At 45.9% G+C, this 19,101-nt stretch overlaps 25 non-coding genes across 25 annotated transcripts; all 25 read right to left on the bottom strand.

Annotated features, from left to right (window-relative positions):
- Positions 1-696: 696 nt before the first annotated feature.
- On the bottom strand, positions 697-768 carry trnae-cuc. The gene has a single exon. It is a non-coding gene; the product is annotated as a tRNA-Glu (tRNA).
- A 1,142-nt stretch (positions 769-1,910) lies between these two features.
- On the bottom strand, positions 1,911-1,982 carry trnae-cuc. Its single transcript has one exon. It is a non-coding gene; the product is annotated as a tRNA-Glu (tRNA).
- Positions 1,983-2,952: 970 nt separating this feature from the next.
- Positions 2,953-3,024, bottom strand: trnae-cuc. The gene has a single exon. It is a non-coding gene; the product is annotated as a tRNA-Glu (tRNA).
- A 109-nt stretch (positions 3,025-3,133) lies between these two features.
- Positions 3,134-3,205, bottom strand: trnae-cuc. Its single transcript has one exon. It is a non-coding gene; the product is annotated as a tRNA-Glu (tRNA).
- A 970-nt stretch (positions 3,206-4,175) lies between these two features.
- On the bottom strand, positions 4,176-4,247 carry trnae-cuc. Its single transcript has one exon. It is a non-coding gene; the product is annotated as a tRNA-Glu (tRNA).
- Positions 4,248-4,356: 109 nt separating this feature from the next.
- trnae-cuc lies at positions 4,357-4,428 on the bottom strand. The gene has a single exon. It is a non-coding gene; the product is annotated as a tRNA-Glu (tRNA).
- A 109-nt stretch (positions 4,429-4,537) lies between these two features.
- Positions 4,538-4,609, bottom strand: trnae-cuc. The gene has a single exon. It is a non-coding gene; the product is annotated as a tRNA-Glu (tRNA).
- Positions 4,610-6,560: 1,951 nt separating this feature from the next.
- Positions 6,561-6,632, bottom strand: trnae-cuc. The gene has a single exon. It is a non-coding gene; the product is annotated as a tRNA-Glu (tRNA).
- Positions 6,633-6,741: 109 nt separating this feature from the next.
- Positions 6,742-6,813, bottom strand: trnae-cuc. Its single transcript has one exon. It is a non-coding gene; the product is annotated as a tRNA-Glu (tRNA).
- Positions 6,814-7,790: 977 nt separating this feature from the next.
- Positions 7,791-7,862, bottom strand: trnae-cuc. Its single transcript has one exon. It is a non-coding gene; the product is annotated as a tRNA-Glu (tRNA).
- A 109-nt stretch (positions 7,863-7,971) lies between these two features.
- On the bottom strand, positions 7,972-8,043 carry trnae-cuc. The gene has a single exon. It is a non-coding gene; the product is annotated as a tRNA-Glu (tRNA).
- Positions 8,044-9,994: 1,951 nt separating this feature from the next.
- trnae-cuc lies at positions 9,995-10,066 on the bottom strand. Its single transcript has one exon. It is a non-coding gene; the product is annotated as a tRNA-Glu (tRNA).
- A 109-nt stretch (positions 10,067-10,175) lies between these two features.
- Positions 10,176-10,247, bottom strand: trnae-cuc. Its single transcript has one exon. It is a non-coding gene; the product is annotated as a tRNA-Glu (tRNA).
- Positions 10,248-10,356: 109 nt separating this feature from the next.
- trnae-cuc lies at positions 10,357-10,428 on the bottom strand. Its single transcript has one exon. It is a non-coding gene; the product is annotated as a tRNA-Glu (tRNA).
- A 1,951-nt stretch (positions 10,429-12,379) lies between these two features.
- On the bottom strand, positions 12,380-12,451 carry trnae-cuc. The gene has a single exon. It is a non-coding gene; the product is annotated as a tRNA-Glu (tRNA).
- A 109-nt stretch (positions 12,452-12,560) lies between these two features.
- On the bottom strand, positions 12,561-12,632 carry trnae-cuc. Its single transcript has one exon. It is a non-coding gene; the product is annotated as a tRNA-Glu (tRNA).
- A 109-nt stretch (positions 12,633-12,741) lies between these two features.
- On the bottom strand, positions 12,742-12,813 carry trnae-cuc. The gene has a single exon. It is a non-coding gene; the product is annotated as a tRNA-Glu (tRNA).
- Positions 12,814-14,723: 1,910 nt separating this feature from the next.
- Positions 14,724-14,795, bottom strand: trnae-cuc. The gene has a single exon. It is a non-coding gene; the product is annotated as a tRNA-Glu (tRNA).
- Positions 14,796-14,904: 109 nt separating this feature from the next.
- Positions 14,905-14,976, bottom strand: trnae-cuc. Its single transcript has one exon. It is a non-coding gene; the product is annotated as a tRNA-Glu (tRNA).
- A 110-nt stretch (positions 14,977-15,086) lies between these two features.
- Positions 15,087-15,158, bottom strand: trnae-cuc. The gene has a single exon. It is a non-coding gene; the product is annotated as a tRNA-Glu (tRNA).
- Positions 15,159-17,109: 1,951 nt separating this feature from the next.
- Positions 17,110-17,181, bottom strand: trnae-cuc. The gene has a single exon. It is a non-coding gene; the product is annotated as a tRNA-Glu (tRNA).
- A 109-nt stretch (positions 17,182-17,290) lies between these two features.
- On the bottom strand, positions 17,291-17,361 carry trnae-cuc. Its single transcript has one exon. It is a non-coding gene; the product is annotated as a tRNA-Glu (tRNA).
- Positions 17,362-17,470: 109 nt separating this feature from the next.
- Positions 17,471-17,542, bottom strand: trnae-cuc. Its single transcript has one exon. It is a non-coding gene; the product is annotated as a tRNA-Glu (tRNA).
- Positions 17,543-18,512: 970 nt separating this feature from the next.
- trnae-cuc lies at positions 18,513-18,584 on the bottom strand. The gene has a single exon. It is a non-coding gene; the product is annotated as a tRNA-Glu (tRNA).
- A 109-nt stretch (positions 18,585-18,693) lies between these two features.
- trnae-cuc lies at positions 18,694-18,765 on the bottom strand. The gene has a single exon. It is a non-coding gene; the product is annotated as a tRNA-Glu (tRNA).
- Positions 18,766-19,101: the final 336 nt, after the last annotated feature.

Below are 19,101 nucleotides of genomic sequence, written 5' to 3'. Positions count from 1 at the left end.
GGAAATCAGCCAAGACCTCAGAAAAAAAATGTAGACCTCCACAAATCTGGTTCATCCTTGGGAGCAATTTCCAAACGCCTGAAGGTACCTCGCTCATCTGTAGAAACAATAGTACGCAAGTATAAACACCATGGGACCACGCAGGCGTCATACCGCTCAGGAAGGAGACGCGTTCTGTCTCCTAGAGATGAACGTACTTTGGGTCGAAAAGTGCAAATCCATCCCAGAACTACAGCAAAGGACCTTGTGAAGATGCTGGAGGAAACAGGTACAAAATGGTCTATATCCACAGGCAAACGAGTCCTATATCGAAAAGGGCTCGCAAGCCAAAGAACACATCCCAACCGTGAAGCACAGCATCATGTTGGGGGTGCTTTGCTGCAGGAGGGTCTGGTGCACCACTAGAACACCTGGGAAGGACACTGCAGGGCAAATCAGTTTGCAATTTGAAGTGGTACATATGTGCAACAACCTACTAAATTCATAGTGACAGGATGCACAACTAAACAAGGAGCATAGACTACCGGGAATCGAACCCGGGCCGCGGCGGTGAGAGCGCCGAATCCTAACCACTAGACCACCAGGGAAGGGTACTAGAGTGCAAATCGGTTCCCAGTGTGAGCTGGTACATATGTGCGATAACCTTCCATATTCATAGTGACAGGTTGCACAAGTAAACATGTAGCAAAAGAGTAGTTCCCTGACCGGGAATCGAACCCGGGCCGCGGCGGTGAGAGCGCCGAATCCTAACCACTAGACCACCAGGGAAGGGTACTAGAGTGAAAATCGGTTCCCAGTGTGAGCTGGTACATACAGTTGAAGTCGTAAGTTTCCATCCACTTAGGCTGGAGTCATTAAAACCTGTTTGTCAACCCCTCCACACATTTCTTGTTAACAAACTATAGTTTTGGCAGTCGGTTAGGACATCTACTTTGTGCATGACACAAGTAATTTTTCCAACAATTGTTTACAGACCGATTATTTCACTTATAATTCAGTGTATCACAAATCCAGTGGGTCAGAAGTTTACATACACTAAGTTGGCTGTGCCTTTAAACAGTTTGGAAAATTCCCGAAAATGATGTCATGGCTTTAGAAGCTTCTGATAGGCTAATTGACATCCTTTGAGTCAATTGGAGGTGTACCTGTAGATGTATTTCAAGGCCTACCTTCAAACTCAGTGCCTCTTTGCTTGACTCCATGGGAAAACCAAAGGAAATCAGCCAAGACCTCAGAAAAAAAATGTAGACCTCCACAAATCTGGTTCATCCTTGGGAGCAATTTCCAAACGCCTGAAGGTACCTCGCTCATCTGTAGAAACAATAGTACGCAAGTATAAACACCATGGGACCACGCAGGCGTCATACCGCTCAGGAAGGAGACGCGTTCTGTCTCCTAGAGATGAACGTACTTTGGGTCGAAAAGTGCAAATCCATCCCAGAACTACAGCAAAGGACCTTGTGAAGATGCTGGAGGAAACAGGTACAAAATGGTCTATATCCACAGGCAAACGAGTCCTATATCGAAAAGGGCTCGCAAGCCAAAGAACACATCCCAACCGTGAAGCACAGCATCATGTTGGGGGTGCTTTGCTGCAGGAGGGTCTGGTGCACCACTAGAACACCTGGGAAGGACACTGCAGGGCAAATCAGTTTGCAATTTGAAGTGGTACATATGTGCAACAACCTACTAAATTCATAGTGACAGGATGCACAACTAAACAAGGAGCATAGACTACCGGGAATCGAACCCGGGCCGCGGCGGTGAGAGCGCCGAATCCTAACCACTAGACCACCAGGGAAGGGTACTAGAGTGCAAATCGGTTCCCAGTGTGAGCTGGTACATATGTGCGATAACCTTCCATATTCATAGTGACAGGTTGCACAAGTAAACATGTAGCAAAAGAGTAGTTCCCTGACCGGGAATCGAACCCGGGCCGCGGCGGTGAGAGCGCCGAATCCTAACCACTAAACCACCAGGGAAGGGTACTAGAGTGAAAATCGGTTCCCAGTGTGAGCTGGTACATACAGTTGAAGTCGTAAGTTTCCATCCACTTAGGCTGGAGTCATTAAAACCTGTTTGTCAACCCCTCCACACATTTCTTGTTAACAAACTATAGTTTTGGCAGTCGGTTAGGACATCTACTTTGTGCATGACACAAGTAATTTTTCCAACAATTGTTTACAGACCGATTATTTCACTTATAATTCAGTGTATCACAAATCCAGTGGGTCAGAAGTTTACATACACTAAGTTGGCTGTGCCTTTAAACAGTTTGGAAAATTCCCGAAAATGATGTCATGGCTTTAGAAGCTTCTGATAGGCTAATTGACATCCTTTGAGTCAATTGGAGGTGTACCTGTAGATGTATTTCAAGGCCTACCTTCAAACTCAGTGCCTCTTTGCTTGACTCCATGGGAAAACCAAAGGAAATCAGCCAAGACCTCAGAAAAAAAATGTAGACCTCCACAAATCTGGTTCATCCTTGGGAGCAATTTCCAAACGCCTGAAGGTACCTCGCTCATCTGTAGAAACAATAGTACGCAAGTATAAACACCATGGGACCACGCAGGCGTCATACCGCTCAGGAAGGAGACGCGTTCTGTCTCCTAGAGATGAACGTACTTTGGGTCGAAAAGTGCAAATCCATCCCAGAACTACAGCAAAGGACCTTGTGAAGATGCTGGAGGAAACAGGTACAAAATGGTCTATATCCACAGGCAAACGAGTCCTATATCGAAAAGGGCTCGCAAGCCAAAGAACACATCCCAACAGTGAAGCACAGCATCATGTTGGGGGTGCTTTGCTGCAGGAGGGTCTGGTGCACCACTAGAACACCTGGGAAGGACACTGCAGGGCAAATCAGTTTGCAATTTGAAGTGGTACATATGTGCAACAACCTACTAAATTCATAGTGACAGGATGCACAACTAAACAAGGAGCATAGACTATTTCCTTTACCGGGAATCGAACCCGGGCCGCGGCGGTGAGAGCGCCGAATCCTAACCACTAGACCACCAGGGAAGGGTACTAGAGTGCAAATCGGTTCCCAGTGTGAGCTGGTACATATGTGCGATAACCTTCCATATTCATATTGACAGGTTGCACAAGTAAACATGTAGCAAAAGAGTAGTTCCCTGACCGGGAATCGAACCCGGGCCGCGGCGGTGAGAGCGCCGAATCCTAACCACTAGACCACCAGGGAAGGGTACTAGAGTGAAAATCGGTTCCCAGTGTGAGCTGGTACATACAGTTGAAGTCGTAAGTTTCCATCCACTTAGGCTGGAGTCATTAAAACCTGTTTGTCAACCCCTCCACACATTTCTTGTTAACAAACTATAGTTTTGGCAGTCGGTTAGGACATCTACTTTGTGCATGACACAAGTAATTTTTCCAACAATTGTTTACAGACCGATTATTTCACTTATAATTCAGTGTATCACAAATCCAGTGGGTCAGAAGTTTACATACACTAAGTTGGCTGTGCCTTTAAACAGTTTGGAAAATTCCCGAAAATGATGTCATGGCTTTAGAAGCTTCTGATAGGCTAATTGACATCCTTTGAGTCAATTGGAGGTGTACCTGTAGATGTATTTCAAGGCCTACCTTCAAACTCAGTGCCTCTTTGCTTGACTCCATGGGAAAACCAAAGGAAATCAGCCAAGACCTCAGAAAAAAAATGTAGACCTCCACAAATCTGGTTCATCCTTGGGAGCAATTTCCAAACGCCTGAAGGTACCTCGCTCATCTGTAGAAACAATAGTACGCAAGTATAAACACCATGGGACCACGCAGGCGTCATACCGCTCAGGAAGGAGACGCGTTCTGTCTCCTAGAGATGAACGTACTTTGGGTCGAAAAGTGCAAATCCATCCCAGAACTACAGCAAAGGACCTTGTGAAGATGCTGGAGGAAACAGGTACAAAATGGTCTATATCCACAGGCAAACGAGTCCTATATCGAAAAGGGCTCGCAAGCCAAAGAACACATCCCAACCGTGAAGCACAGCATCATGTTGGGGGTGCTTTGCTGCAGGAGGGTCTGGTGCACCACTAGAACACCTGGGAAGGACACTGCAGGGCAAATCAGTTTGCAATTTGAAGTGGTACATATGTGCAACAACCTACTAAATTCATAGTGACAGGATGCACAACTAAACAAGGAGCATAGACTATTTCCTTTACCGGGAATCGAACCCGGGCCGCGGCGGTGAGAGCGCCGAATCCTAACCACTAGACCACCAGGGAAGGGTACTAGAGTGCAAATCGGTTCCCAGTGTGAGCTGGTACATATGTGCGATAACCTTCCATATTCATAGTGACAGGTTGCACAAGTAAACATGTAGCAAAAGAGTAGTTCCCTGACCGGGAATCGAACCCGGGCCGCGGCGGTGAGAGCGCCGAATCCTAACCACTAGACCACCAGGGAAGGGTACTAGAGTGCAAATCGGTTCCCAGTGTGAGCTGGTACATATGTGCGATAACCTTCTATATTCATAGTGACAGGTTGCACAAGTAAACATGTAGCAAAAGAGGAGTTCCCTGACCAGGAATCGAACCCGGGCCGCGGCGGTGAGAACGCCGAATCCTAACCACTAGACCACCAGGGAAGGGTACTAGAGTGAAAATCGGTTCCCAGTGTGAGCTGGTACATACAGTTGAAGTCGTAAGTTTCCATCCACTTAGGCTGGAGTCATTAAAACCTGTTTGTCAACCCCTCCACACATTTCTTGTTAACAAACTATAGTTTTGGCAGTCGGTTAGGACATCTACTTTGTGCATGACACAAGTAATTTTTCCAACAATTGTTTACAGACCGATTATTTCACTTATAATTCAGTGTATCACAAATCCAGTGGGTCAGAAGTTTACATACACTAAGTTGGCTGTGCCTTTAAACAGTTTGGAAAATTCCCGAAAATGATGTCATGGCTTTAGAAGCTTCTGATCGGCTAATTGACATCCTTTGAGTCAATTGGAGGTGTACCTGTAGATGTATTTCAAGGCCTACCTTCAAACTCAGTGCCTCTTTGCTTGACTCCATGGGAAAACCAAAGGAAATCAGCCAAGACCTCAGAAAAAAAATGTAGACCTCCACAAATCTGGTTCATCCTTGGGAGCAATTTCCAAACGCCTGAAGGTACCTCGCTCATCTGTAGAAACAATAGTACGCAAGTATAAACACCATGGGACCACGCAGGCGTCATACCGCTCAGGAAGGAGACGCGTTCTGTCTCCTAGAGATGAACGTACTTTGGGTCGAAAAGTGCAAATCCATCCCAGAACTACAGCAAAGGACCTTGTGAAGATGCTGGAGGAAACAGGTACAAAATGGTCTATATCCACAGGCAAACGAGTCCTATATCGAAAAGGGCTCGCAAGCCAAAGAACACATCCCAACCGTGAAGCACAGCATCATGTTGGGGGTGCTTTGCTGCAGGAGGGTCTGGTGCACCACTAGAACACCTGGGAAGGACACTGCAGGGCAAATCAGTTTGCAATTTGAAGTGGTACATATGTGCAACAACCTACTAAATTCATAGTGACAGGGCGGTGAGAGCGCCGAATCCTAACCACTAGACCACCAGGGAAGGGTACTAGAGTGAAAATCGGTTCCCAGTGTGAGCTGGTACATACAGTTGAAGTCGTAAGTTTCCATCCACTTAGGCTGGAGTCATTAAAACCTGTTTGTCAACCCCTCCACACATTTCTTGTTAACAAACTATAGTTTTGGCAGTCGGTTAGGACATCTACTTTGTGCATGACACAAGTAATTTTTCCAACAATTGTTTACAGACCGATTATTTCACTTATAATTCAGTGTATCACAAATCCAGTGGGTCAGAAGTTTACATACACTAAGTTGGCTGTGCCTTTAAACAGTTTGGAAAATTCCCGAAAATGATGTCATGGCTTTAGAAGCTTCTGATAGGCTAATTGACATCCTTTGAGTCAATTGGAGGTGTACCTGTAGATGTATTTCAAGGCCTACCTTCAAACTCAGTGCCTCTTTGCTTGACTCCATGGGAAAACCAAAGGAAATCAGCCAAGACCTCAGAAAAAAAATGTAGACCTCCACAAATCTGGTTCATCCTTGGGAGCAATTTCCAAACGCCTGAAGGTACCTCGCTCATCTGTAGAAACAATAGTACGCAAGTATAAACACCATGGGACCACGCAGGCGTCATACCGCTCAGGAAGGAGACGCGTTCTGTCTCCTAGAGATGAACGTACTTTGGGTCGAAAAGTGCAAATCCATCCCAGAACTACAGCAAAGGACCTTGTGAAGATGCTGGAGGAAACAGGTACAAAATGGTCTATATCCACAGGCAAACGAGTCCTATATCGAAAAGGGCTCGCAAGCCAAAGAACACATCCCAACCGTGAAGCACAGCATCATGTTGGGGGTGCTTTGCTGCAGGAGGGTCTGGTGCACCACTAGAACACCTGGGAAGGACACTGCAGGGCAAATCAGTTTGCAATTTGAAGTGGTACATATGTGCAACAACCTACTAAATTCATAGTGACAGGATGCACAACTAAACAAGGAGCATAGACTATTTCCTTTACCGGGAATCGAACCCGGGCCACGGCGGTGAGAGCGCCGAATCCTAACCACTAGACCACCAGGGAAGGGTACTAGAGTGCAAATCGGTTCCCAGTGTGAGCTGGTACATATGTGCGATAACCTTCCATATTCATAGTGACAGGTTGCACAAGTAAACATGTAGCAAAAGAGTAGTTCCCTGACCCGGAATCGAACCCGGGCCACGGCGGTGAGAGCGCCGAATCCTAACCACTAGACCACCAGGGAAGGGTACTAGAGTGAAAATCGGTTCCCAGTGTGAGCTGGTACATACAGTTGAAGTCGTAAGTTTCCATCCACTTAGGCTGGAGTCATTAAAACCTGTTTGTCAACCCCTCCACACATTTCTTGTTAACAAACTATAGTTTTGGCAGTCGGTTAGGACATCTACTTTGTGCATGACACAAGTAATTTTTCCAACAATTGTTTACAGACCGATTATTTCACTTATAATTCAGTGTATCACAAATCCAGTGGGTCAGAAGTTTACATACACTAAGTTGGCTGTGCCTTTAAACAGTTTGGAAAATTCCCGAAAATGATGTCATGGCTTTAGAAGCTTCTGATAGGCTAATTGACATCCTTTGAGTCAATTGGAGGTGTACCTGTAGATGTATTTCAAGGCCTACCTTCAAACTCAGTGCCTCTTTGCTTGACTCCATGGGAAAACCAAAGGAAATCAGCCAAGACCTCAAAAAAAAAATGTAGACCTCCACAAATCTGGTTCATCCTTGGGAGCAATTTCCAAACGCCTGAAGGTACCTCGCTCATCTGTAGAAACAATAGTACGCAAGTATAAACACCATGGGACCACGCAGGCGTCATACCGCTCAGGAAGGAGACGCGTTCTGTCTCCTAGAGATGAACGTACTTTGGGTCGAAAAGTGCAAATCCATCCCAGAACTACAGCAAAGGACCTTGTGAAGATGCTGGAGGAAACAGGTACAAAATGGTCTATATCCACAGGCAAACGAGTCCTATATCGAAAAGGGCTCGCAAGCCAAAGAACACATCCCAACCGTGAAGCACAGCATCATGTTGGGGGTGCTTTGCTGCAGGAGGGTCTGGTGCACCACTAGAACACCTGGGAAGGACACTGCAGGGCAAATCAGTTTGCAATTTGAAGTGGTACATATGTGCAACAACCTACTAAATTCATAGTGACAGGATGCACAACTAAACAAGGAGCATAGACTATAGACTATTTCCTTTACCGGGAATCGAACCCGGGCCGCGGCGGTGAGAGCGCCGAATCCTAACCACTAGACCACCAGGGAAGGGTACTAGAGTGCAAATCGGTTCCCAGTGTGAGCTGGTACATATGTGCGATAACCTTCCATATTCATAGTGACAGGTTGCACAAGTAAACATGTAGCAAAAGAGTAGTTCCCTGACCGGGAATCGAACCCGGGCCGCGGCGGTGAGAGCGCCGAATCCTAACCACTAGACCACCAGGGAAGGGTACTAGAGTGAAAATCGGTTCCCAGTGTGAGCTGGTACATACAGTTGAAGTCGTAAGTTTCCATCCACTTAGGCTGGAGTCATTAAAACCTGTTTGTCAACCCCTCCACACATTTCTTGTTAACAAACTATAGTTTTGGCAGTCGGTTAGGACATCTACTTTGTGCATGACACAAGTAATTTTTCCAACAATTGTTTACAGACCGATTATTTCACTTATAATTCAGTGTATCACAAATCCAGTGGGTCAGAAGTTTACATACACTAAGTTGGCTGTGCCTTTAAACAGTTTGGAAAATTCCCGAAAATGATGTCATGGCTTTAGAAGCTTCTGATAGGCTAATTGACATCCTTTGAGTCAATTGGAGGTGTACCTGTAGATGTATTTCAAGGCCTACCTTCAAACTCAGTGCCTCTTTGCTTGACTCCATGGGAAAACCAAAGGAAATCAGCCAAGACCTCAGAAAAAAAATGTAGACCTCCACAAATCTGGTTCATCCTTGGGAGCAATTTCCAAACGCCTGAAGGTACCTCGCTCATCTGTAGAAACAATAGTACGCAAGTATAAACACCATGGGACCACGCAGGCGTCATACCGCTCAGGAAGGAGACGCGTTCTGTCTCCTAGAGATGAACGTACTTTGGGTCGAAAAGTGCAAATCCATCCCAGAACTACAGCAAAGGACCTTGTGAAGATGCTGGAGGAAACAGGTACAAAATGGTCTATATCCACAGGCAAACGAGTCCTATATCGAAAAGGGCTCGCAAGCCAAAGAACACATCCCAACCGTGAAGCACAGCATCATGTTGGGGGTGCTTTGCTGCAGGAGGGTCTGGTGCACCACTAGAACACCTGGGAAGGACACTGCAGGGCAAATCAGTTTGCAATTTGAAGTGGTACATATGTGCAACAACCTACTAAATTCATAGTGACAGGGCGGTGAGAGCGCCGAATCCTAACCACTAGACCACCAGGGAAGGGTACTAGAGTGAAAATCGGTTCCCAGTGTGAGCTGGTACATACAGTTGAAGTCGTAAGTTTCCATCCACTTAGGCTGGAGTCATTAAAACCTGTTTGTCAACCCCTCCACACATTTCTTGTTAACAAACTATAGTTTTGGCAGTCGGTTAGGACATCTACTTTGTGCATGACACAAGTAATTTTTCCAACAATTGTTTACAGACCGATTATTTCACTTATAATTCAGTGTATCACAAATCCAGTGGGTCAGAAGTTTACATACACTAAGTTGGCTGTGCCTTTAAACAGTTTGGAAAATTCCCGAAAATGATGTCATGGCTTTAGAAGCTTCTGATAGGCTAATTGACATCCTTTGAGTCAATTGGAGGTGTACCTGTAGATGTATTTCAAGGCCTACCTTCAAACTCAGTGCCTCTTTGCTTGACTCCATGGGAAAACCAAAGGAAATCAGCCAAGACCTCAGAAAAAAAATGTAGACCTCCACAAATCTGGTTCATCCTTGGGAGCAATTTCCAAACGCCTGAAGGTACCTCGCTCATCTGTAGAAACAATAGTACGCAAGTATAAACACCATGGGACCACGCAGGCGTCATACCGCTCAGGAAGGAGACGCGTTCTGTCTCCTAGAGATGAACGTACTTTGGGTCGAAAAGTGCAAATCCATCCCAGAACTACAGCAAAGGACCTTGTGAAGATGCTGGAGGAAACAGGTACAAAATGGTCTATATCCACAGGCAAACGAGTCCTATATCGAAAAGGGCTCGCAAGCCAAAGAACACATCCCAACCGTGAAGCACAGCATCATGTTGGGGGTGCTTTGCTGCAGGAGGGTCTGGTGCACCACTAGAACACCTGGGAAGGACACTGCAGGGCAAATCAGTTTGCAATTTGAAGTGGTACATATGTGCAACAACCTACTAAATTCATAGTGACAGGATGCACAACTAAACAAGGAGCATAGACTATTTCCTTTACCGGGAATCGAACCCGGGCCGCGGCGGTGAGAGCGCCGAATCCTAACCACTAGACCACCAGGGAAGGGTACTAGAGTGCAAATCGGTTCCCAGTGTGAGCTGGTACATATGTGCGATAACCTTCCATATTCATAGTGACAGGTTGCACAAGTAAACATGTAGCAAAAGAGTAGTTCCCTGACCGGGAATCGAACCCGGGCCGCGGCGGTGAGAGCGCCGAATCCTAACCACTAGACCACCAGGGAAGGGTACTAGAGTGCAAATCGGTTCCCAGTGTGAGCTGGTACATATGTGCGATAACCTTCTATATTCATAGTGACAGGTTGCACAAGTAAACATGTAGCAAAAGAGGAGTTCCCTGACCAGGAATCGAACCCTGGCCGCGGCGGTGAGAACGCCGAATCCTAACCACTAGACCACCAGGGAAGGGTACTAGAGTGAAAATCGGTTCCCAGTGTGAGCTGGTACATACAGTTGAAGTCGTAAGTTTCCATCCACTTAGGCTGGAGTCATTAAAACCTGTTTGTCAACCCCTCCACACATTTCTTGTTAACAAACTATAGTTTTGGCAGTCGGTTAGGACATCTACTTTGTGCATGACACAAGTAATTTTTCCAACAATTGTTTACAGACCGATTATTTCACTTATAATTCAGTGTATCACAAATCCAGTGGGTCAGAAGTTTACATACACTAAGTTGGCTGTGCCTTTAAACAGTTTGGAAAATTCCCGAAAATGATGTCATGGCTTTAGAAGCTTCTGATCGGCTAATTGACATCCTTTGAGTCAATTGGAGGTGTACCTGTAGATGTATTTCAAGGCCTACCTTCAAACTCAGTGCCTCTTTGCTTGACTCCATGGGAAAACCAAAGGAAATCAGCCAAGACCTCAGAAAAAAAATGTAGACCTCCACAAATCTGGTTCATCCTTGGGAGCAATTTCCAAACGCCTGAAGGTACCTCGCTCATCTGTAGAAACAATAGTACGCAAGTATAAACACCATGGGACCACGCAGGCGTCATACCGCTCAGGAAGGAGACGCGTTCTGTCTCCTAGAGATGAACGTACTTTGGGTCGAAAAGTGCAAATCCATCCCAGAACTACAGCAAAGGACCTTGTGAAGATGCTGGAGGAAACAGGTACAAAATGGTCTATATCCACAGGCAAACGAGTCCTATATCGAAAAGGGCTCGCAAGCCAAAGAACACATCCCAACCGTGAAGCACAGCATCATGTTGGGGGTGCTTTGCTGCAGGAGGGTCTGGTGCACCACTAGAACACCTGGGAAGGACACTGCAGGGCAAATCAGTTTGCAATTTGAAGTGGTACATATGTGCAACAACCTACTAAATTCATAGTGACAGGGCGGTGAGAGCGCCGAATCCTAACCACTAGACCACCAGGGAAGGGTACTAGAGTGAAAATCGGTTCCCAGTGTGAGCTGGTACATACAGTTGAAGTCGTAAGTTTCCATCCACTTAGGCTGGAGTCATTAAAACCTGTTTGTCAACCCCTCCACACATTTCTTGTTAACAAACTATAGTTTTGGCAGTCGGTTAGGACATCTACTTTGTGCATGACACAAGTAATTTTTCCAACAATTGTTTACAGACCGATTATTTCACTTATAATTCAGTGTATCACAAATCCAGTGGGTCAGAAGTTTACATACACTAAGTTGGCTGTGCCTTTAAACAGTTTGGAAAATTCCCGAAAATGATGTCATGGCTTTAGAAGCTTCTGATAGGCTAATTGACATCCTTTGAGTCAATTGGAGGTGTACCTGTAGATGTATTTCAAGGCCTACCTTCAAACTCAGTGCCTCTTTGCTTGACTCCATGGGAAAACCAAAGGAAATCAGCCAAGACCTCAGAAAAAAAATGTAGACCTCCACAAATCTGGTTCATCCTTGGGAGCAATTTCCAAACGCCTGAAGGTACCTCGCTCATCTGTAGAAACAATAGTACGCAAGTATAAACACCATGGGACCACGCAGGCGTCATACCGCTCAGGAAGGAGACGCGTTCTGTCTCCTAGAGATGAACGTACTTTGGGTCGAAAAGTGCAAATCCATCCCAGAACTACAGCAAAGGACCTTGTGAAGATGCTGGAGGAAACAGGTACAAAATGGTCTATATCCACAGGCAAACGAGTCCTATATCGAAAAGGGCTCGCAAGCCAAAGAACACATCCCAACCGTGAAGCACAGCATCATGTTGGGGGTGCTTTGCTGCAGGAGGGTCTGGTGCACCACTAGAACACCTGGGAAGGACACTGCAGGGCAAATCAGTTTGCAATTTGAAGTGGTACATATGTGCAACAACCTACTAAATTCATAGTGACAGGATGCACAACTAAACAAGGAGCATAGACTATTTCCTTTACCGGGAATCGAACCCGGGCCGCGGCGGTGAGAGCGCCGAATCCTAACCACTAGACCACCAGGGAAGGGTACTAGAGTGCAAATCGGTTCCCAGTGTGAGCTGGTACATATGTGCGATAACCTTCCATATTCATAGTGACAGGTTGCACAAGTAAACATGTAGCAAAAGAGTAGTTCCCTGACCGGGAATCGAACCCGGGCCGCGGCGGTGAGAGCGCCGAATCCTAACCACTAGACCACCAGGGAAGGGTACTAGAGTGCAAATCGGTTCCCAGTGTGAGCTGGTACATATGTGCGATAACCTTCTATATTCATAGTGACAGGTTGCACAAGTAAACATGTAGCAAAAGAGGAGTTCCCTGACCAGGAATCGAACCCGGGCCGCGGCGGTGAGAACGCCGAATCCTAACCACTAGACCACCAGGGAAGGGTACTAGAGTGAAAATCGGTTCCCAGTGTGAGCTGGTACATACAGTTGAAGTCGTAAGTTTCCATCCACTTAGGCTGGAGTCATTAAAACCTGTTTGTCAACCCCTCCACACATTTCTTGTTAACAAACTATAGTTTTGGCAGTCGGTTAGGACATCTACTTTGTGCATGACACAAGTAATTTTTCCAACAATTGTTTACAGACCGATTATTTCACTTATAATTCAGTGTATCACAAATCCAGTGGGTCAGAAGTTTACATACACTAAGTTGGCTGTGCCTTTAAACAGTTTGGAAAATTCCCGAAAATGATGTCATGGCTTTAGAAGCTTCTGATCGGCTAATTGACATCCTTTGAGTCAATTGGAGGTGTACCTGTAGATGTATTTCAAGGCCTACCTTCAAACTCAGTGCCTCTTTGCTTGACTCCATGGGAAAACCAAAGGAAATCAGCCAAGACCTCAGAAAAAAAATGTAGACCTCCACAAATCTGGTTCATCCTTGGGAGCAATTTCCAAACGCCTGAAGGTACCTCGCTCATCTGTAGAAACAATAGTACGCAAGTATAAACACCATGGGACCACGCAGGCGTCATACCGCTCAGGAAGGAGACGCGTTCTGTCTCCTAGAGATGAACGTACTTTGGGTCGAAAAGTGCAAATCCATCCCAGAACTACAGCAAAGGACCTTGTGAAGATGCTGGAGGAAACAGGTACAAAATGGTCTATATCCACAGGCAAACGAGTCCTATATCGAAAAGGGCTCGCAAGCCAAAGAACACATCCCAACCGTGAAGCACAGCATCATGTTGGGGGTGCTTTGCTGCAGGAGGGTCTGGTGCACCACTAGAACACCTGGGAAGGACACTGCAGGGCAAATCAGTTTGCAATTTGAAGTGGTACATATGTGCAACAACCTACTAAATTCATAGTGACAGGGCGGTGAGAGCGCCGAATCCTAACCACTAGACCACCAGGGAAGGGTACTAGAGTGAAAATCGGTTCCCAGTGTGAGCTGGTACATACAGTTGAAGTCGTAAGTTTCCATCCACTTAGGCTGGAGTCATTAAAACCTGTTTGTCAACCCCTCCACACATTTCTTGTTAACAAACTATAGTTTTGGCAGTCGGTTAGGACATCTACTTTGTGCATGACACAAGTAATTTTTCCAACAATTGTTTACAGACCGATTATTTCACTTATAATTCAGTGTATCACAAATCCAGTGGGTCAGAAGTTTACATACACTAAGTTGTCATGGCTTTAGAAGCTTCTGATAGGCTAATTGACATCCTTTGAGTCAATTGGAGGTGTACCTGTAGATGTATTTCAAGGCCTACCTTCAAACTCAGTGCCTCTTTGCTTGACTCCATGGGAAAACCAAAGGAAATCAGCCAAGACCTCAGAAAAAAAATGTAGACCTCCACAAATCTGGTTCATCCTTGGGAGCAATTTCCAAACGCCTGAAGGTACCTCGCTCATCTGTAGAAACAATAGTACGCAAGTATAAACACCATGGGACCACGCAGGCGTCATACCGCTCAGGAAGGAGACGCGTTCTGTCTCCTAGAGATGAACGTACTTTGGGTCGAAAAGTGCAAATCCATCCCAGAACTACAGCAAAGGACCTTGTGAAGATGCTGGAGGAAACAGGTACAAAATGGTCTATATCCACAGGCAAACGAGTCCTATATCGAAAAGGGCTCGCAAGCCAAAGAACACATCCCAACCGTGAAGCACAGCATCATGTTGGGGGTGCTTTGCTGCAGGAGGGTCTGGTGCACCACTAGAACACCTAGGAAGGACACTGCAGGGCAAATCAGTTTGCAATTTGAAGTGGTACATATGTGCAACAACCTACTAAATTCATAGTGACAGGATGCACAACTAAACAAGGAGCATAGACTATTTCCTTTACCGGGAATCGAACCCGGGCCGCGGCGGTGAGAGCGCCGAATCCTAACCACTAGACCACCAGGGAAGGGTACTAGAGTGCAAATCGGTTCCCAGTGTGAGCTGGTACATATGTGCGATAACCTTCCATATTCATAGTGACAGGTTGCACAAGTAAACATGTAGCAAAAGAGTAGTTCCCTGACCGGGAATCGAACCCGGGCCGCGGCGGTGAGAGCGCCGAATCCTAACCACTAGACCACCAGGGAAGGGTACTAGAGTGCAAATCGGTTCCCAGTGTGAGCTGGTACATATGTGCGATAACCTTTCATATTCATAGTGACAGGTTGCACAAGTAAACATGTTTCCAAAAGAGTAGTTCCCTGACCGGGAATCGAACCCGGGCCGCGGCGGTGAGAACACCGAATCCTAACCACTAGACCACCAGGGAAGGGTACTAGAGTGAAAATCGGTTCCCAGTGTGAGCTGGTACATACAGTTGAAGTCGTAAGTTTCCATCCACTTAGGCTGGAGTCATTAAAACCTGTTTGTCAACCCCTCCACACATTTCTTGTTAACAAACTATAGTTTTGGCAGTCGGTTAGGACATCTACTTTGTGCATGACACAAGTAATTTTTCCAACAATTGTTTACAGACCGATTATTTCACTTATAATTCAGTGTATCACAAATCCAGTGGGTCAGAAGTTTACATACACTAAGTTGGCTGTGCCTTTAAACAGTTTGGAAAATTCCCGAAAATGATGTCATGGCTTTAGAAGCTTCTGATAGGCTAATTGACATCCTTTGAGTCAATTGGAGGTGTACCTGTAGATGTATTTCAAGGCCTACCTTCAAACTCAGTGCCTCTTTGCTTGACTCCATGGGAAAACCAAAGGAAATCAGCCAAGACCTCAGAAAAAAAATGTAGACCTCCACAAATCTGGTTCATCCTTGGGAGCAATTTCCAAACGCCTGAAGGTACCTCGCTCATCTGTAGAAACAATAGTACGCAAGTATAAACACCATGGGACCACGCAGGCGTCATACCGCTCAGGAAGGAGACGCGTTCTCTCTCCTAGAGATGAACGTACTTTGGGTCGAAAAGTGCAAATCCATCCCAGAACTACAGCAAAGGACCTTGTGAAGATGCTGGAGGAAACAGGTACAAAATGGTCTATATCCACAGGCAAACGAGTCCTATATCGAAAAGGGCTCGCAAGCCAAAGAACACATCCCAACCGTGAAGCACAGCATCATGTTGGGGGTGCTTTGCTGCAGGAGGGTCTGGTGCACCACTAGAACACCTGGGAAGGACACTGCAGGGCAAATCAGTTTGCAATTTGAAGTGGTACATATGTGCAACAACCTACTAAATTCATAGTGACAGGGCGGTGAGAGCGCCGAATCCTAACCACTAGACCACCAGGGAAGGGTACTAGAGTGAAAATCGGTTCCCAGTGTGAGCTGGTACATACAGTTGAAGTCGTAAGTTTCCATCCACTTAGGCTGGAGTCATTAAAACCTGTTTGTCAACCCCTCCACACATTTCTTGTTAACAAACTATAGTTTTGGCAGTCGGTTAGGACATCTACTTTGTGCATGACACAAGTAATTTTTCCAACAATTGTTTACAGACCGATTATTTCACTTATAATTCAGTGTATCACAAATCCAGTGGGTCAGAAGTTTACATACACTAAGTTGGCTGTGCCTTTAAACAGTTTGGAAAATTCCCGAAAATGATGTCATGGCTTTAGAAGCTTCTGATAGGCTAATTGACATCCTTTGAGTCAATTGGAGGTGTACCTGTAGATGTATTTCAAGGCCTACCTTCAAACTCAGTGCCTCTTTGCTTGACTCCATGGGAAAACCAAAGGAAATCAGCCAAGACCTCAGAAAAAAAATGTAGACCTCCACAAATCTGGTTCATCCTTGGGAGCAATTTCCAAACGCCTGAAGGTACCTCGCTCATCTGTAGAAACAATAGTACGCAAGTATAAACACCATGGGACCACGCAGGCGTCATACCGCTCAGGAAGGAGACGCGTTCTGTCTCCTAGAGATGAACGTACTTTGGGTCGAAAAGTGCAAATCCATCCCAGAACTACAGCAAAGGACCTTGTGAAGATGCTGGAGGAAACAGGTACAAAATGGTCTATATCCACAGGCAAACGAGTCCTATATCGAAAAGGGCTCGCAAGCCAAAGAACACATCCCAACCGTGAAGCACAGCATCATGTTGGGGGTGCTTTGCTGCAGGAGGGTCTGGTGCACCACTAGAACACCTGGGAAGGACACTGCAGGGCAAATCAGTTTGCAATTTGAAGTGGTACATATGTGCAACAACCTACTAAATTCATAGTGACAGGATGCACAACTAAACAAGGAGCATAGACTATTTCCTTTACCGGGAATCGAACCCGGGCCGCGGCGGTGAGAGCGCCGAATCCTAACCACTAGACCACCAGGGAAGGGTACTAGAGTGCAAATCGGTTCCCAGTGTGAGCTGGTACATATGTGCGATAACCTTCCATATTCATAGTGACAGGTTGCACAAGTAAACATGTAGCAAAAGAGTAGTTCCCTGACCGGGAATCGAACCCGGGCGCGGCGGTGAGAGCGCCGAATCCTAACCACTAGACCACCAGGGAAGGGTACTAGAGTGCAAATCGGTTCCCAGTGTGAGCTGGTACATATGTGCGATAACCTTCCATATTCATAGTGACAGGTTGCACAAGTAAACATGTAGCAAAAGAGTAGTTCCCTGACCGGGAACCGAACCCGGGCCGCGGCGGTGAGAGCGCCGAATCCTAACCACTAGACCACCAGGGAAGGGTACTAGAGTGAAAATCGGTTCCCAGTGTGAGCTGGTACATACAGTTGAAGTCGTAAGTTTCCATCCACTTAGGCTGGAGTCATTAAAACCTGTTTGTCAACCCCTCCACACATTTCTTGTTAACAAACTATAGTTTTGGCAGTCGGTTAGGACATCTACTTTGTGCATGACACAAGTAATTTTTCCAACAATTGTTTACAGACCGATTATTTCACTTATAATTCAGTGTATCACAAATCCAGTGGGTCAGAAGTTTACATCCACTAAGTTGGCTGTGCCTTTAAACAGTTTGGAAAATTCCCGAAAATGATGTCATGGCTTTAGAAGCTTCTGATAGGCTAATTGACATCCTTTGAGTCAATTGGAGGTGTACCTGTAGATGTATTTCAAGGCCTACCTTCAAACTCAGTGCCTCTTTGCTTGACTCCATGGGAAAACCAAAGGAAATCAGCCAAGACCTCAGAAAAAAAATGTAGACCTCCACAAATCTGGTTCATCCTTGGGAGCAATTTCCAAACGCCTGAAGGTACCTCGCTCATCTGTAGAAACAATAGTACGCAAGTATAAACACCATGGGACCACGCAGGCGTCATACCGCTCAGGAAGGAGACGCGTTCTGTCTCCTAGAGATGAACGTACTTTGGGTCGAAAAGTGCAAATCCATCCCAGAACTACAGCAAAGGACCTTGTGAAGATGCTGGAGGAAACAGGTACAAAATGGTCTATATCCACAGGCAAACGAGTCCTATATCGAAAAGGGCTCGCAAGCCAAAGAACACATCCCAACCGTGAAGCACAGCATCATGTTGGGGGTGCTTTGCTGCAGGAGGGTCTGGTGCACCACTAGAACACCTGGGAAGGACACTGCAGGGCAAATCAGTTTGCAATTTGAAGTGGTACATATGTGCAACAACCTACTAAATTCATAGTGACAGGTTGCACAAGTAAACAAGGAGCATAGACTATTTCCCTGACCGGGAATCGAACCCGGGCCACGGCGGTGAGAGCGCCGAATCCTAACCACTAGACCACCAGGGAAGGGTACTAGAGTGCAAATCGGTTCCCAGTGTGAGCTGGTACATATGTGCGATAACCTTCCATATTCATAGTGACAGGTTGCACAAGTAAACATGTAGCAAAAGAGTAGTTCCCTGACCCGGAATCGAACCCGGGCCACGGCGGTGAGAGCGCCGAATCCTAACCACTAGACCACCAGGGAAGGGTACTAGAGTGAAAATCGGTTCCCAGTGTGAGCTGGTACATACAGTTGAAGTCGTAAGTTTCCATCCACTTAGGCTGGAGTCATTAAAACCTGTTTGTCAACCCCTCCACACATTTCTTGTTAACAAACTATAGTTTTGGCAGTCGGTTAGGACATCTACTTTGTGCATGACACAAGTAATTTTTCCAACAATTGTTTACAGACCGATTATTTCACTTATAATTCAGTGTATCACAAATCCAGTGGGTCAGAAGTTTACATACACTAAGTTGGCTGTGCCTTTAAACAGTTTGGAAAATTCCCGAAAATGATGTCATGGCTTTAGAAGCTTCT

Source organism: Oncorhynchus mykiss, chromosome 19, assembly GCF_013265735.2.
Source record: "Oncorhynchus mykiss isolate Arlee chromosome 19, USDA_OmykA_1.1, whole genome shotgun sequence".
Lineage (NCBI taxonomy): Eukaryota > Metazoa > Chordata > Actinopteri > Salmoniformes > Salmonidae > Oncorhynchus > Oncorhynchus mykiss.
Note: the sequence above shows the minus strand (reverse complement) of the source record. Positions and strands in the feature narration are given on the sequence as shown.